Here is a 17,981-nt window from a genome sequence, read left to right as displayed (position 1 = left end):
CCTAGGTGGACTTTCAGTTATTCGTAATAAGAGGGATTTCCATAGTTTTCTCATAACACCAATCTAGCATCTTCTTAGGATCACTCTCCTTGATCCAAGCCATCACCAAACCTTATCAAAGTGCACATACAACTTCTTGTGCCACCATAGGCTTTACATCTCAGAAATCATTCCCGTGTCCCTCAAATGGATTCACCAAGCAATCTTTTCCAACCACTCACAAATGCCCACAATGCCTCAATAGGCTCCAATCTTGACTTCACTTCAACTAGGTGTTTCCTCCACCTTCACACACCTTAAACAACTTCAACTAACATGTTCCCAAAGTTACAAAACCCATAACTCATCATCTGATACAAAAACACACTTCTAGCCCTTCACTAGGCCTATTTCCTAATTAGCCCTGCCTATTCAGTTTTTCAAGGTTTTCTTCCACTTTTCCCAAAACACTAAAAAATCTAAAAGCATATCTAGATACCCTTTTGGACGCTACATAATATACTTCAAGGGTTTGTGCCACTCCTTTGGACCAAATACCCAAACTATTACTGTTGCTCCACAATTAGCCCTCCTATTACAAGCAAGTACTAATGAATCACATTCTCGAAACCTTCTAACCCCAAACAGAATTGTATCATGACCCAAAACAATGGATTTTCACATTTAAAGGAGATTCCACCATGTTTTATTCTCCCAACCAACAAACCCTCCTTCCTCGGTGCATAAGCCTAGGGTTTTGTCAAACTCACCTCTCCAAATGTTTACAGATCCTTCCAATGGATCTAACACCTTCACATAGCCCTAACATGACTTTCTATGCCATAAAATATAGTCCTCATGTTGGTAGAATCTTCAGACCTTGACTGGTCCAATCACCATGTGACCCCAAATAGCACTTTGTCACAATCAAAGATCTCTTTCTTCACCTCCTTGCATAACTCTACATGAAAGACTATGCATTCAAGGAATAATTTACATGTTTAGCCCTTCTCCCACAAGAAATAACTATCTACATAAAGTGGGAGGGGCTTTCCTTCATTGAAAAAACAAAACAATGGTAAATCTGTCACGTGACAGTCCAGGAACAACAGATAAGGTATATAGTTTTTTAAAAAAAAAATTCACAAACCAAATCTTAATGAATCATAATAAAAGCCTTCTAAATATTTAAGATTCAAATACAAAGCTTTTTTATGTCAAAAGAACTTACAAACTTTTAAAAAATCCAAAATGCATCAGTCATTGTTTGTGACAGTTCTATAATGGTAGAGAAACACTATCTTTTTATTGATTTTTCAAAGTTGTTCTTGAATCCTTGATACCTACCCTTTTGAAGTTCATTTACATCATGTTTTATAGACTCCTTTTCCATCTTCAAACTGCCTAACCTCCCAAAGAATCGACAAAACTCCTTAACTGTCTTGGTGACAGTTTTGAATATCTTTTAATAAATTGCTAATAACAACCCCTTACTGATTACTTCAGACTATTAAGACTCAAACTTTTATGAAAATTTTGAAACTAGCACTAATTGAATTTCCTATGCTTAAAAGACCTACAAACCTCCACTTAACCCCTAGACTCCACTAGAGTGCCATATGTGGCCTATTATTAACATTTGACAATTTGACATGTTTTTTGCAATTATATTAAATTTACTACATTTTATATGCACATCATGACTCTTTGACCTAATGTATGCTTCCTAGTACATTCTAGGACTCCATTATGCCAATATAGGCATTCAACTACCTATTGCATCCCTTTTGTCATTGTCAAGCCTTTATAACTTTAAGCCTTGTTTATTACATCAAATGTCTTTACATGCCATGTTACATCAAATCAAATGACCTTTGGTTATGTTGTCCACTCCATTCTCCTTAGGTCCTCCAGGTGACCCTCTTGTGTTCTTAGGTGCCCCTGCACCATCTGGGAGGAGATGTCTATCTTTCTCTCTTGTAATAAAAAATACTTTCTATATGGGAGATTTTAACTCCCCTCTATACCCCTTAGAGAAAGTTGGAGGAATGGTGGATTTTAATGACAGTATGAAGGATTTGGCTAAATTCATCAATAAAAATGATTTAATGGATGTGAATATGTGTGGAGTGAAGTTCACTTGGTCAAACAATAGGAAGGGAGTTGACCTTATCCAAGTCAAACTAGATAGACTTTTGGTCCCGACTAGCTAGGAGGGTTTGACTTCCTCCTCTCTCATGGGATTACCCAGGACGGTCCTGGATCATGCTCCCATCCTTTTTAATTGGAAAGAATTGTCCTAGGGGGTCCAAGACCTTTTAGATATGAAATAATATGGCAATCTCATCATGATTTTAGTATGCGGGTGACATAATGGTTGGGGATTAGAGTGGAAGGAACTACTATGTACATACTCTTTGCTAAACTGGAGTATGTTAGGAGGAATGTTCGACCTTGGCAGAAAAGATTCTTTGGGGATATCTTTAAGACTAAGGTGGAGGTGGAAAAGAAATGATTTTAGAAGAGGATAACTATAGGAAGGTTTGGAAAGATATGATGATCAGAGAGGAGACCTTCTGGATGCAAAGATCAAGGGTGTTATGGTTCAAGCTGGGGAATAGGAATACTGCATTTTTTCACAGGTTGACATCCATCCATAAAAGAAGAAACATAATTGATACTATCAAAGATGATAATAACATGAAGCTCACTAAAACTGAAGAAATTGGTAGCTAGGTTATTGCTTACTTCAAGAACTCTTATAAAGAGATGCATCGAAATATCAAGGAGGATGACAGATGATGGCTGATTAATTCCATACCCATAGTAATCTTCGTGGAAGAGAATGAGGAACTAACATAGTCGGTTATTGAGGAGGAAGTTCATAGAGCTATCTTCTCTATGAAAGCCTACAAATCCCTAGGCTCTGATGGTTTCCCCCAGCTTTCTTCCAACACTTCTGGGAAGTGGTTAAATTGGATCTACTCCGGGTTGCCCAAGACCTTAGAATTGGGAAGTTTCTCAAGCAACTCAATAAGATGTTTATTGCCCTGATCCCTAAGGTCAAAGACCCAAGGGCCCTCTCTAATTTTAGGTTGATTAGCCTCTGTAACACCAGTTATAAGATCTTTTCTAAAATTATGGTGAATAGGTTGAAACTATTGCTGCATAAATTCATAGGGAAAACTCATAATGGGTTTGTTCTAGGGCATCAAATCCTTAATGTAGCCATAGCCACTCATGAGGTGCTTCACTCTATGGAGAAGATTAGTAGTCTGAGTATGGCTTTGAAACTCAATATCTCTAAAGCTTATGATAGGATCCATTGGACCTTCTTGTATGAAGTTATGGTTAAAATTGGTTTTAGTCAAAAGGTTATGAGGATGGTTAAATCAATGATAGAAACTGTTAATTATTCGGTGCTGGTGAATGGTTCACCTTGGGGGAACTTTGGAGGGGAGAGGGATCTAAGACAGGGAGACCCTATCTCTCCTTGTTTATTATGTTGGCAAAAGTGTTGGGAAGGACATTCCTGAGAAAGATGGAAGGGGGGGACATCAAATATATTAAGCTTTCTTCCTCACTTTCATTGGAGGTGATGCAACAATTTTTGGATGACACTTTCCTAAGTGGGGAATTGTCAATGGATGAAGCTAGGGCTTATAAATTTGTTCTGGAAGTTTATGCGGTCAATGTGGGATAGAATAATAATTTGAATAAAAGTAAAGTGTTCTTCTTCAACACTTCTCCTAATATTCAACAAAGGATCTTAAATATTTTGGGGTGTAATACTGCTATGCTCCCCGACACATATTTGGGCCTCCCTTTAATGGTGAAAGATGTAAATAATAAATTTTGGAATACCATCCTATAAAAAATGCAAAAGAAGTTGATCGGGTGGAAAGGTAAAACCCTGAGTAAGGTGGGTAAGTTTTAGCTTCTAATTTCATCCCTTTAAGGCCTTCCTATGTATTTCTTATCACTATTCAAAATTACTTAGTGTATGATGGACAAATTTGTAACGCCCCGCCAAGGGATCCAAAAGAATTAACCTAAAGTTTCACTAAGTTTGCTAAACATTTTTTTTTTTTTTAAGTAAGAAAGTATGACATACACATCGAACAAATAGTAGCGGAAGCAATAACATGTAATCATCGACAAACATACATTGCAAGTTACATTTCTTAAAGATCCCAAGACGTTGAGTCACGTTTAAATTTAATTAATTCTAAGTCTAACAACTAACACATACATATAAAAGAATAATCAGAAACTCCAATGTCCATAATATACATTTGTTCCGAATGCTCCTTGGCAAATTAATTCGGAATGCTCATTCATCCACTGTACATGTCACAGGGTATGAAAGGCTTAAAAGAATATACATATGTAAAGATCAAGATACAACATCCTCAAATCCATGATACAAAGTACACTAAAAATATATGAAATTATTCACCATACATGATACATCCATACATCCATAATGATAAAACATCTATCATAAAATCTAACCATCCATCATACTAATCCAAGAACATAGTGTAGGTAAATGCCAATCACGAAATCTCCAGCCACGGTGACCACGGAACGGATCTCAATGGTAAGAGTAAAAGCACTACCACCCGACCGCGTGGAACCTAAATGGTCCACTCCCACCGCGCTGAGGAGATAGTCTCAAGTCCCAAATAGGATAACAAAACCTATAATCATAAATACTCTCTAAGTCCAGTAAATCCTATAAGTATGCTAACTCAAGGGTTCCTAAAAAGATCGACATCTAAATCCCAGAGGTACCACAAGACACGTAGGAAACCTAATATGCAATCGGGAAAGTGTTATCGCAAAAGTCATGTAGAAGTTACCCGAGCAATCCCTTAGGAATCCCGGGTCCCTACTGATCCTGCGGCCACTAGTATCCTCTCGTACTGACGAGGCATACTATGGAATGCAAGGTCGTAACCAAGCGTCCTCTCTACCCCATCCTAGTCTGTACTAGCACTCATGGCATGGGAGAGAACATACAATTATCTTGTTAGGTTCATTTTCTCTCATTTAGTGTAAATGTTTTCACTTATTAAAAACGACTTACAATGGGTTTCTCAAGGCAGCCTCTTAGGGCTCCGACCCCCATTGCAAGCCACTTCCCGACTCTACACATAGATAACCTACCCTAGCTCATGAACTCATAAATCAAAGAATCATAATAAAACCATCTCAGTCTTATACGAGCAACTGAAAAATATCATAAAAAGATAATCCACAAAATTACATTAGTTCTTCATGAGCAACGGATAACATCAAATAGTAATCATGTAATCACGACAGTCCTCTATCAGCAACTGAAGGCATCAATGATAAGTCACAAAATCCAATGGTTCTCTAATGAGCAACCAGAAAGTAATACAAGTATAACTGATCGAGACTCAGAAATGGTTAAGTTAGGTATTCTCAATTACATACACCTCAGCTTCACACAAGGAAACCGGAAAGCAATCACAAACAGTAAACACAATCATATCATAGAGCACCTCATCACATTACCATGGTCGGGTTAAGAAAGATTGAGACCAAATCATCATGACATCACATTCACAACCCCGAGCCTCTGGTAACAACCTGAACTGGTCAACGCTAAACCAACCCCAAAATATTCAACATACAAAGTCAACATCAAAGTCTCAGAGATTGGATCTGAAAGTATATTATTTAAGTTAAGGTAAGGTTTGTGTTTTAGTTTAATGTCGAATTCAAGTAACAAAGTTTTCACAACTACCCTTTTTCGAATAACCCATTTCTATAATAACTTTCATTAAATCAATATCCAAATTTATAATTTAGTCAAATAAAATTTATTATTAATTAACTTAATTAAACTAATTTTAATTAAATTAATCAATATTCATTAGATCTAATTACTTATTTTAATCCCACTAATAATTGTTAATTTATTAATATTTAAACAAAATTATTAATAAATTAAAATTTACAACTATATCTATGCAATTAATATTTATTTATTAAATATTTAAAAAGTTTAATCTATTATAAAAATTGAATATATTATAATTTTATTATTTAAAATTTTTAAATAAATAAAATTCGTTTTTAATAAATTTTTAAAAAAAAATTATTTAAAAAAAAATAAAAAATAAAAAAAATCGAATACAAAGTTTTCCCCACGTTTATAGCCCGTCGGCTTTGGCCGCAGGCCTACGGTCGCAGGGCCTGCGGCGGCAGGTACTCTGTACCTGCCGTCGCAGTACCTGCGATGCAGGTACTGTCGCCTGCCGACAGTGGGGGGCGGGTACGGGGTGATTCCCTCCCCCCCCCACCAAATATGATAATATATATTTTTTTTTAATACTTTTTTATATTTGATTTTATTTTATTCTAATACAAATAAAATAAGTTTTATTTTAAAAATTAATTTTGTTTAATTTTTAATAAAAACAATTTCTTCCAAAGGATAATTATTTAATATATAAATATATATATTTATTTTATTTTTTTTAATTTATTTATCTAGAACTTTTCAATTTCATTAAAACAAAACCCTTATCAAATTAGATCTTAATTTCTAAATCAAGAAAACAATGGTTCTAATTAATTCATCCAGTCTCCATGGATACAGAAATTATTGATGAATAATTAATAAATTCACAATATTGAAAGCTTAAAACTTTCATCACAGAGAATTCAGATCTACAAACCCTAGACACGAAGAAGGCAGGAAGGGATAATTGCATATTTAATGGATAAAAAACACAAGACCCTACCTGATCCTGATGCTATTATGCAATCTCCAGGAACTGTATGCGAATTCGCTCCTCTCAATAACCTTCCCCTTCAAGACTTTCTTCGTATCAGCCTTCTGAAATTTGCTTCCAAAAATTGTCTTTTTTAAAAATTCTCGTCCAACTTCGTATCTCACAAAAATGAACCCCCAAAGTTGTGATAAGCAAATTCTCCTCAATTCGGGGCACTAATTGTGCATTTACCCGAGAAGACTCTTTGCACAACTCAGTTAACTCCAAATTAACTTTTATTATCTTTTCTAATTCTTTTGCATTCAACTTTCATGCACATTAAGTTGAATTATTAAATAACTTTATTTAAGATTTCACTTGACTTCAATTCTTAATTAATTTATTACTTTAAATCTTATGTGCACTTTTAAGAAATTAAAATAACATTATTAATTTTTATAATTTAATCTTTTAATTTAATTCTTATATTTAACTCATGTTTAGATCATGCGATCTAGAATTCTTAATAAATTAATATCTTTCAACTTTTTAATTTATTTTAGAACTTAATTGATAACATATTTAATTAATTTAAATAACAATAATATTTAGCATTTATTTAAAAATGAACTCCAAATATATTATTATTAAATTAAATAAATATTATCCTGTTCTAAATATATCTTGAACTTTAATTTCCAACTTTAATTCTTTTATTTAATTAATTAATTAATTAATTAACTATAAAGATATCATAATAATTCCTTATTAAATTAAATCATTAATTAGTCTTTTTAATTAGACTTAATTAATAGAAAATACACCAAGGAATCATAAAGCAACATACGAAAACCCATCAAAGAAAAATACATACCAAATCAAACAAAAGGGTTATAATCACCAAATTACATTATTTGATGCATTCAGAGGGTACTTAACTCAGATACTTGTCCTAATTATTAATTAGGACAATTGGCTAAAGGGTTTAGGATTTGGACTTAAGAGTTTATCTCCCCCCTCTTACCATTGAGACAGTGCGATAGGGTACGCTCATCCTGACAATTCAGGGAAGTCGATACCCGGTACCTGCAACCTGCATAAAATCCATGCATGTACAAACACAATATTCTAAGCTAAACAGGCAATGGCAGGAAGTGGTGCATCGTGTAGATCCCGACTAGCAGGTGACTACGACTCCCTTCCTTAACCATATCAGAAACACCATACATAAATAAAACAGCACGCACACCATACACATGCAGTATGGGGTAAGTATCCATAAGAAACACATGGAATAATGAACCATCTAACTAATCATCATCGATAACTGAAACCATTGAATAATCATCATACATGCATGAAATATAGAGTACCAAGTAATCTCATCATATAATAAACTGAGTGTAAACATCATCTGATAATCTCTAAAATAATAATACTACTCATCAAACATAAATTGGCCTAAAAGAGTTTGGCAATCATATCATAAATGTAGCTTGAAAAATGTAAACTAGGGGCAGGCACTACATCATGTTTGCCTCAGATCAACCTCCTCAGAGTCGGCATGTCCCTCATCATGGTTCTCTTCCTGATGCTCACTGACATGCTCTTCCCTATTCTCTTCCTGAATGGGGCTCTCATGGATAGACTCATGAACACTAACATCTCTGCCTCGTCCACGACCTCTGCCACGGCCAAGGCTACGGCCCCTAACGGAAGATCTCGTCTCAGATACCAGATAGAAACTGTTAATTATTCGGTGCTGGTGAATAATTCACCTTGGGGGAACTTTGGAGGGGAGAGGGATCTAAGACAGGGAGACCCTATCTCTCCTTGTTTATTATGTTGGCAAAAGTGTTGGGAAGGACATTCCTGAGAAAGATGGAAGGGGGGGAGATCAAAAGGTTATGATGATGGTTAAATCAATGATAGAAACTGTTAATTATTCGGTGCTGGTGAATGGTTCACCTTGGGGGAACTTTGGAGGGGAGAGGGATCTAAGACAGGGAGACCCTATCTCTCCTTGTTTATTATGTTGGCAAAAGTGTTGGGAAGGACATTCCTGAGAAAGATGGAAGGGGGGGAGATCAAATATATTAAGCTTGCTTCCTCACTTTCATTGGAGGTGATGCAACAATTTTTGGATGACACTTTCCTAAGTGGGGAATTGTCAATGGATGAAGCTAGGGCTTATAAATTTGTTCTGGAAGTTTATGCGGTCAATGTGGGATAGAATAATAATTTGAATAAAAGTAAGGTGTTCTTCTTCAACACTTCTCCTAATATTCAACAAAGGATCTTAAATATTTTGGGGTGTAATACTGCTATGCTCCCCGACACATATTTGGGCCTCCCTTTAATGGTGAAAGATGTAAATAATAAATTTTGGAATACCATCCTATAAAAAATGCAAAAGAAGTTGATCGGGTGGAAAGGTAAAACCCTGAGTAAGGTGGGTAAGTTTCAGCTTCTAATTTCATCCCTTTAAGGCCTTCCTATGTATTTCTTATCACTATTCAAAATTACTTAGTGTATGATGGACAAATTGGAGAAAATTCAATGAAATTTCCTTTGGTTGGGAGGAAGTGAGAATAATAGGTTAAACTTGGTAAGCTAGGACATGGTTTGTAAACCTAAGAGTAGAGGAGGTTTGGGAGTTAGAAGGATATCTGATTTGAATAATGTGCTCCTCACAAAGGTGGGGTGGAATTTGATGAAGAAGGAGGCCAATTGGTGTAAGATTTTGAAAGCCAAGTATCTAGGAAATTTGAAATTCTTTCACTGCATCTGGAGAAATGATCTTCCTATGGGATCTAAGGTTTGGGGTAATATAGTGAGAAATAGAAGTTTTTTGAGAGAAGGTGTGAAGTGGCTAGTGGATGATGGCAATTATATTAATTTTTGGGAGGATACATGACTTGCTAAAAAACCTCTTACAAGAACAAAGTATGGGTCCCTTCGGGATCACCTTTAGGAGGAGGTGGGGAATAAGGTTGTCAATTTTATTGGCCCAGGGAGGAAGTGGAAAAAGGTTGAATTGCAATAGAATGCCTTCAATGGTGGGGAGATGATCGAAGAGCTAAATGGTCTACTTGAAGGGTATAGAATCTTGTGAGTGGACCAAAATGATACTTTCATTTGGAAGGCTACCTCAACGGGGGAGTTCTTTGTTAGATCTGCTTATAAATTAATGTTTGATAAAACCTTAGAGCCTAATTACTAGGGAAATATATGGTTCAACCATTTAATCCCAAAGATTAATATCTTCTGGTGGACCACCATTCATGGGAAAATCCTCACTATTGATAATCTCATGAAAAGGGGATTTCAATTATCCAATAGATGCTATTTGTGCAAGAAAGCGGAGGAGAATATTACCCATATGTTCCTTGATTGTAATTATGCTTCTAATGTTTTAGGGAGGCTATTAAAAAAATTGTATTTGACTTGGGTGTTTAATAAGGGAATTAGGAAATTTATTGAGTGTTGGCAAGGTCCTTTTACCCACCCCCTTCTTGTCCATATGTGGCAAGTAATCCCCCTCCATGTCTATTGGTGTATTTGGAAGGAGAGAAATAAAAGGGCGTTTAGGAATGAACAGAGAAGTGAGGAGGTTGTTGCAAACAAGATTTGTAAATTTAGTTGAGAATATGAAGTACAATAGGTGGAGGAAGCCGATGATCCCCCCTAATCAACTAGAAATTAGGATTGCCAAGTGTTGGAATTTGGATGAGGGGATCATGGATATTGATGATTCCAATCTATTGGCAAGGCAAAGGACATGATGAAAATCCTCGAGAGAGAACTAGATTAAGCTCAACTTTGATGGTGTTGCTAGAAAGGAGGGATTGACTAGTGGAGTTATAGTTAGAGAAATCGAGGGTAGGATGCTCTTGGCCTATACTAGACATTTGGGGAGAGTGTCCAACAATATTGTGGATACGATGACTCCATTTTGGGGTTTGAAATGGTGATCAGTGTTGGATGGGAAAACATGGAGATTGAAGGTGACTCAAAAATTATTATAGAGACTATAAAAGACATCATGAAGGAAGGATGGGCAATCAAACGTATTGTAGAAGACATTAGACACTTATTAATTATTTTTAAAATATTTGAAATGCATCATATTTTTTGGGAGGGAAATGGGGTGGCTGATGGAGTGATGGCTTTAGGTCTAAATGTGAAGGACCTATGATGTTGGAGGGAATTTAATGCCTTGCCAAAATTGGTAAGAGAATTAGTGAATAAAGAAATTAAGCATGACAAAATCTAGCTGGAGGATCCTTTTAAATTATAGTGACTTGTTGTTGAGTAGGCGGATGGGACAGAGTCATTATGGACAGATGGAAAGGAGTAGTAGAAAAGGTACTTGTGATAATAAATTCACATGGCCCGAACAGGAGAGAATTTTGAAGTTTGAGATGAGCAATTTTTTAATGATTTTTTGGTGTATGTCCTCGTACGTTGTGATGAGCAAAAGTTCAAATTTTAAATGGCTTGAGTGTATTGGGAATGATGGAAAAGATTGGAGAAGGGATAGAGGCGGTCGACACATGACATTTATGTCTATATGGGATGCAACTATTATTAATAATAAAGACATTTATGTTTGCTTAAGGGCCACTATTTTTGTGCCTAAGTGTGACTGCATTCTTAGTAATTACCTCTAGGTTTGGGAGAAGGAAAGAGTTTTAGGGAAAACTGTAAAGATGAGGGGAGATCTTTTCTGAATTGAGCCTTCCATGATAGAGGAGAGTGCTAGGAAGCCATTGGTGTGGTACATGCTAAAGGAGGGAGGATTCATCCTGTTTATAGAGGTGTTGAATAGGTATGATGAGAATTGTTCCCTACAGTTGGTCAATTCTTAGGAGGATCGAAGAGTCACGATAAGTGGAATCTAGTTTCATATCTCGGAGGAAGTTATCTCTCTAGCAACAGGACTTGCTAAGAGGGAGAGAAAATGGAAAAAAGTGACAAGGGTGACTGATGAAGTGAGTCTAAATGACTTCTTCCTGAAGGGGAGGAACCTATTCAACACAGAGGAGAGTATATGCAAGAGAAGCTCCTCAAGCCATGGAATGAAGTTTTCTAATGTTGATGACGTACCTAACTCTAGAAGGGAGGTATGGTGTCTGTTATTACTATCATTTCCCTCTCCTAAACCATTTTTGCCACCGTTACTTTATTTCCATTTCGTTCTTTCTATTACATGATTTAGTGGATACGATTAATGATGTTAAAGAAGAAATGAGGAAGGGAGTTGATTTTACCATTCTGCATCAAGGGTTGATATTCTGGCTCTATCAATTCCACCTTGCTTTAGTCACCCCTAGGATTATTGAGATTGATATCCCTACTCACTCCAACCCCCATCCCCAATATACCCCCTTAGGATCATTGGCCCAGAGCCCTTACCCCATAGCCTTCACCCAGTGGGTCCCTTGTTGACTTGAAGCCCACCCACTCGAGTAAGTTTGATAAAGGTAAATAGTAGGAACTAGATGAATTGGAGGATAAGGGGAGAGGTGGTAGGAGAAGGTCAGGGAGGATTGTGAAATCCAATGCTAAAAGGAAGCTAAGATCTAGGGCCCCACAGGAGGATGATTTGGATTCGGAGGAGATGGGCCACCCTAAACAAAGGATTAAATAGAAGGCTTTGAATTTTGGTGGGGGGAACATGGAGGAGGAGGAAGTGAAGGTTTTCAATTCTTCAAGGTTTGGCTCAGGAGATGGGATTAAAGGGAGGAAAGAGATGACACATGTTTTGGCCACCATTGGGTTAGGATGTGTGGACTTAACTTGGGACCAGCTCCTTAATACTGTGGATATAGTGCCCTCCCCTATTATGATATCCTCTCATGTAAGGGTTTCTTCCAAAGATAGTGTTATACCCAACCCCCCAATTGTGCAGGATGTTAATAAGGAGTAGGTGGATGGCTACCATTGCGGCAAGTAGGAGGTCACTGAGGAGATCCGAAAGATGGCTAGCAATGAGTTGTGGGTGAGAATCTATGCTCTAGAGGAAAGAATCTGTCTCTTGACTAAATTTACTATCAAGGTGATGCATGCTGCTGCTACCATGTTACATCTGCTAAAGGACTAGGAGGGTGATTTGACTAACGAGGACTCCAAGATGTTGTTCGACTTCTTTGTGGAAGATTGGGCTAAAATCCTCTTAGGGAGGATGCCAAGAAGCCTTAGGGCCCTTTCCTCCTGATTTATTATGTTCTTTATCTGTTGGTTATTGAACTTTACTAGGTTTAAGGTGGTAGTACCTTTGTTTTTATGCTTTCTTAGTTTTATTAGTTATAGTATAGGCAATAGTTGTGTAATGCCTATTGATACTTTTTTTGTTGTGATTCTGAACAATGTTTTTGTGTTAAAAGTGGTAGGGGGTCATTTTGGTTGGTGGTAATCTATTGGTGGTTCATTGGTTTGACTATTTTATGGGACAACCCCCTTGTTTTGGCTGCTTTTTAATTCAAAAACATATATTGATTACAAACTCTCAAATTAATACCAAAAATCAAAACAACCATATTTTATCACATCCCATTATTTTTGAAGGTTTAGATATTCAATTAATGTGTTACAACTTGTCAAATTTATTAAAGAAAGCTTAATTAAGTTATGCACCAAATGTTTGAATCTCACACTATTATTTGAACATGTTCAAGGTAGGAAGGTTCATGATCGGGAATGCATTCACATTCATTCAAAGTAGGTCCTACACATCTCATATTCAATGTACATTCTACATTATGCTACATTTTGATTAGAGCTAAATATCAAGTACTTTCTATAAAATGATCCTTTATTATATGTTATAGAGGGAAGGAGAGGAGTTCTCTTAGCACTAGCTCAAGTTTTGGTGGTAGAATGAGAATGTAGAAGTTTCAATAACATCATATTTGTTATATTAATTTAGAAAAGCATAGTAAAAAACCACATATTATTTGTACTTATCATTCATTATAATAGACAATCAAGGTCGTATTTTGTTGTAAGCCTTTAGATCAAAGAATATGATATCATTTAAATAATAAATCAATAATTTTGTTCTTATTAGTTCCTACTAAAGGTAGGTAAACTATTGCATTCATTACATGTCAAAACACAATTAATCTAACCAATCAAATTGTAGAATTATTTTTAGTTCTAAAGTATATTATATAGTTTGTAAATTTCACTTATTTTTAAGATTAGAAAATGTTCGTTCATTCAATTTCCTATTGGTTCTCATGAATAAAGATAAGAAGAAAAATAAAAGTTTAAAACAAAAACTAGAAAAAATTACTATCACATTATGTACATTATTTGTCCTTTTTTGCAATGTTCATTTATTAAGAGATAGATTTTTATTATGTGGCCATAGCCCACGCTTACAGAAATTGTTATTGGGATGTAAATTTTTTTAGTCACCATTTGATTTCTATTTCTTTAGCTTTAATTATATCGACATTGATTTGTCATTTTTAAATTCGTGGATGTCAAAGTATTTTTTCCATTATTTTATCTAGAATCTTACATAGTTTACTATTTTCCTAATAATTGGCAAATGACATGTCTCACATGGTGAAAAACATGTTTATGACTATGATATAAAAATTGTTGCATATGCCATGTACATCATGACTTATTCCAATTTTCATTAAATGCAAGCATTCTATTTTTTGAACAATTATGAAATTTAAGGATTGAAAAAATATTAAATATTAAATAAAATTTATTAATTACTTTTTAAAATTATACTAATTTCAAAATAATTAATTTAATATTAATAATTTTTTACATTTATAAAATTTAAATGGTATTAAATTTTATATTCTACAAAATAAATATATTTTTAAAGTAATATAATAAATATAGTTATGTATATTGCAATTCTATTTTTGTGTTAATAAGGATTTCAATTCTAATTACCTATATAATAATTTGGCTATAATAAATTTAATTGATATTTTAGGTATGTTAAGGTAGGTATTTTTGAATTATTTAGATTTGAAGTGAAGACAAAAGAAATATAAAAGTGAAAATCAAATTCAAAGCAACATCTAATTTGAATAACAATTGTATATAGTATTAGAATATAACAAAAAAATTATTTAAAAAATTTATATTTAGTAATTCAAATTTAGCTTACCTAAAGATGATTCTCATCTTTCATAAATTATACAAATTAAATATAAGAATAAAATATTTGAAACCAAAAATTAACCTAAAAACTACTTAAAAATGTTCTTGTCTTCCCCTGGCTCCTGTCTCTCCTAGCTATAGTGGTCTGATTCTTCCTCTCTGCACCTTGTGAAAGCCAAATATGTGTACTCTATCCTCTCCTCAAGTTTTGTTATCCTAGACCATCTGAAGTATTGGTGGAACTCATCCCTTGAACATTTTGAATGGAATAAATTGCTTACCAACTTGTGGGCTAGAAGTATATAACCAAAGATAACATTCTTCTTATGGAGAATGACAATTCATAATCTGCCTTTCAAAAAACTAGGGTGAAGAGTAATATATGTTCTGTCTACAAGCAAGTTGAATCTATTCACCATGTCTTTTTTCAATGTTTCTTTGCTCGGGAGGTCTACAATCTATTTGGGCTTACTCGTGACAGTAAATTTTATTTAGAAAATGTTCTCTCTGGTAAAATCATTAATAGTAGCAAATGGTGTAACGTTTTCTGGTCTATTCTTTCTTTGATTGTGCTCTAGTTTCTTTGCAAATATAGGAATATTGACTTATTTCAAGGTAAAGTTAGGTGCCTTGCTAATTCTCCGATGAGACTCATTTTCTTTGATGTTTCTTTTCAAGTCACCACAATCTTCAAACTCAAGGAAAGTCAATTCCTTCAACTACTTTAGGATGGTAAATGCATGTTAGACAAGAAGAACCCAATTCATAGATACAGAACACTCAAAGACATGGATGACCACTACAAAATCTAGCAGTGAAGAAGAAGATTGGCTTTTGATGTATTTTCATAAATGATGTGTATTAAACTTTAAACTCTCTGTGGATAATCATGGTTGATTTATATTTGTATTTTGGGTGAGTAGACCATTCATAGCAATAGTCTTGGGTATATTTTTGACATTGTGACTTTGTGAACTCCTTCGATTTTTTCTTGATAAGCAATAGCAAAAATACATTTGGCTAACATTAGGTAATTTTATTATATGAAAGTGTTGAGTATATATCCACATATGACACTCTTGGAGATCAATAATAATTGTGTACAAATTTAGATTCTAATTCTAATTTATTTGTTACAAATAGTTATCTCTTCCTTTATCATTACCTCATGCTCCCATGTATCAACTCCACAAATATTTCCTAAAATTACTCAACAACTATTTATTACTAAAGCAAGCTAAGCACTGGCATGAGAACATGCCCTTAGAAATATTTTCACAAACTTTATTTGGACTACTTATTCAATACTCTCTTTCTAGAAACCACATTGTTCATAGTAGGAAATTGTCCCATCCTCCAAGCAGGTAACCCATCTTAGCACACTATCCAACCACTATCCTCATATTCCATGCTTATCAATGAAACTATCCTCCACACATGATGCACTAACAAAGAAGATGCCCCACATTTAAGAATTGAATATTTTATTGATATAATGTATTGTGTTGCACAATATTGGACATCCTTCCAACTAACATTGTAACACTCCTACTACATTTTCTATACATTTTTAAATTATAAGTTTTCACCATAGATATTTACTATATGTCACAATCAACTAAACCATTGCACCTCATGTGGTGCAAGAGCTAGTCTTATAGATTGAGAGATTGTTTCTCATGCAAGTTTGTAAGTTCTCAAATGGTGATTGCTTCTTACTCCAACCAAAATGTTTTGATGAGATTTTTAGGATTAATGGTGTGACATTTGAGTAAATTTGGTATTATTTTAGTTCTTAAGATTAAGCAATTCACATGCCTTTGGATCAAGGATAACTTGTCAATGCTTTTTAGATGAACATTTCAATCACATTTTATCAGGACGACAAAGGGAAAATGAAATGAAATAAAACATCACATTACACCACCTAATCCATGTGATGCCATAAGCTAATGCATGTGAATGACACATGTTGTTGGCATAAACCATTGCTACCATCTCTTGGCACCATTCTTGACCAAAAGAGTACTGCAGTTATATTTTTACATATCATGACCAATGCTTGCTTCCAAGCCCTCTAGGTATTCAAATTGTGTAGCATATTGGAGACCTTTTTCATAAATGTATGACATAATTGTCATTTTGAGACTCATTGCAAATTTTTCTTCATCTATCAAATTGCATGCCTTACATGCATTCTCCTATTCTACAATTAATCCTAAAAGGATCAAATTTTGTACACCATGGAATATTTTTTGAAATAATCATAGCCTCTTAAATGTTTGTCATGTCCCCATTTTGGAGGCAATTTGATTTAATTAATTTAATTAATTAGGTTGTCCAAAATAATGAATATTTTATGAGGATGACTAATTAATTATTTTAATTAAATAAATAAGTGGTATTAAGTTAATTATTTATAAAGTTATCAAATAAATAAATATTAAAAGGCAACTTTATATTTAATTAATTTAATAAAGTGACTTGAATTATAAAATATTTTATAAAGTCACTTAATAGATAAAACAAAATAATGTTCTAGAAGCTTCTGGAGAAAGTGGAGGAAAAAGAATAAATAGGCACCCCCGAGCTTCATTCTAATCATCCAGATTGTTGTTGTTGATGTTGATGTTTCTTGATGTGCATTGTGGAGCCTAGGGTTTCTGTAATAGTCATAACTCACCATTGAGAACGAAAACTCTCAATTGGTACGCAATTTTGAGGGTGTGAAATATCACTTGAATTATTGCAGCTGGGAGGAAGATACTTCAGTCTTCTATTTGTGCTACATTGAAAAAAAATATTTGTGGCCATTGAGAACAAAAACTCTCAATTGGTACGTGATTTTGAGGGTGTGAAATATCACTTGAATTATTGCAGCTGGGAGGAAGATACTTCAGTCTTCTATTTGTGCTACATTGAGAAAAAATATTTGAGTTCAAAAAGAAGGCCGAAAAAGCAGTTCGAAAAAGCAGGCCGAAAAAGCAATTCGAAAAAGCAAGCCGAAAAAGAAGTTCAAAAAAAAGCAGGCCGAAAAAGCAGTCCGAAAAAAGCAGGCCAAAAAAGCAGAACCAACAAAGCAAGCCGAAAAAGCAAGTCCGAAAAAGCAATCCA

This window comes from Cupressus sempervirens, chromosome 5, assembly GCF_028749045.1.
Source record: "Cupressus sempervirens isolate cs-2001-9-10 chromosome 5, ASM2874904v1, whole genome shotgun sequence".
Lineage (NCBI taxonomy): Eukaryota > Viridiplantae > Streptophyta > Pinopsida > Cupressales > Cupressaceae > Cupressus > Cupressus sempervirens.
This window is presented reverse-complemented; position numbering follows the sequence as displayed.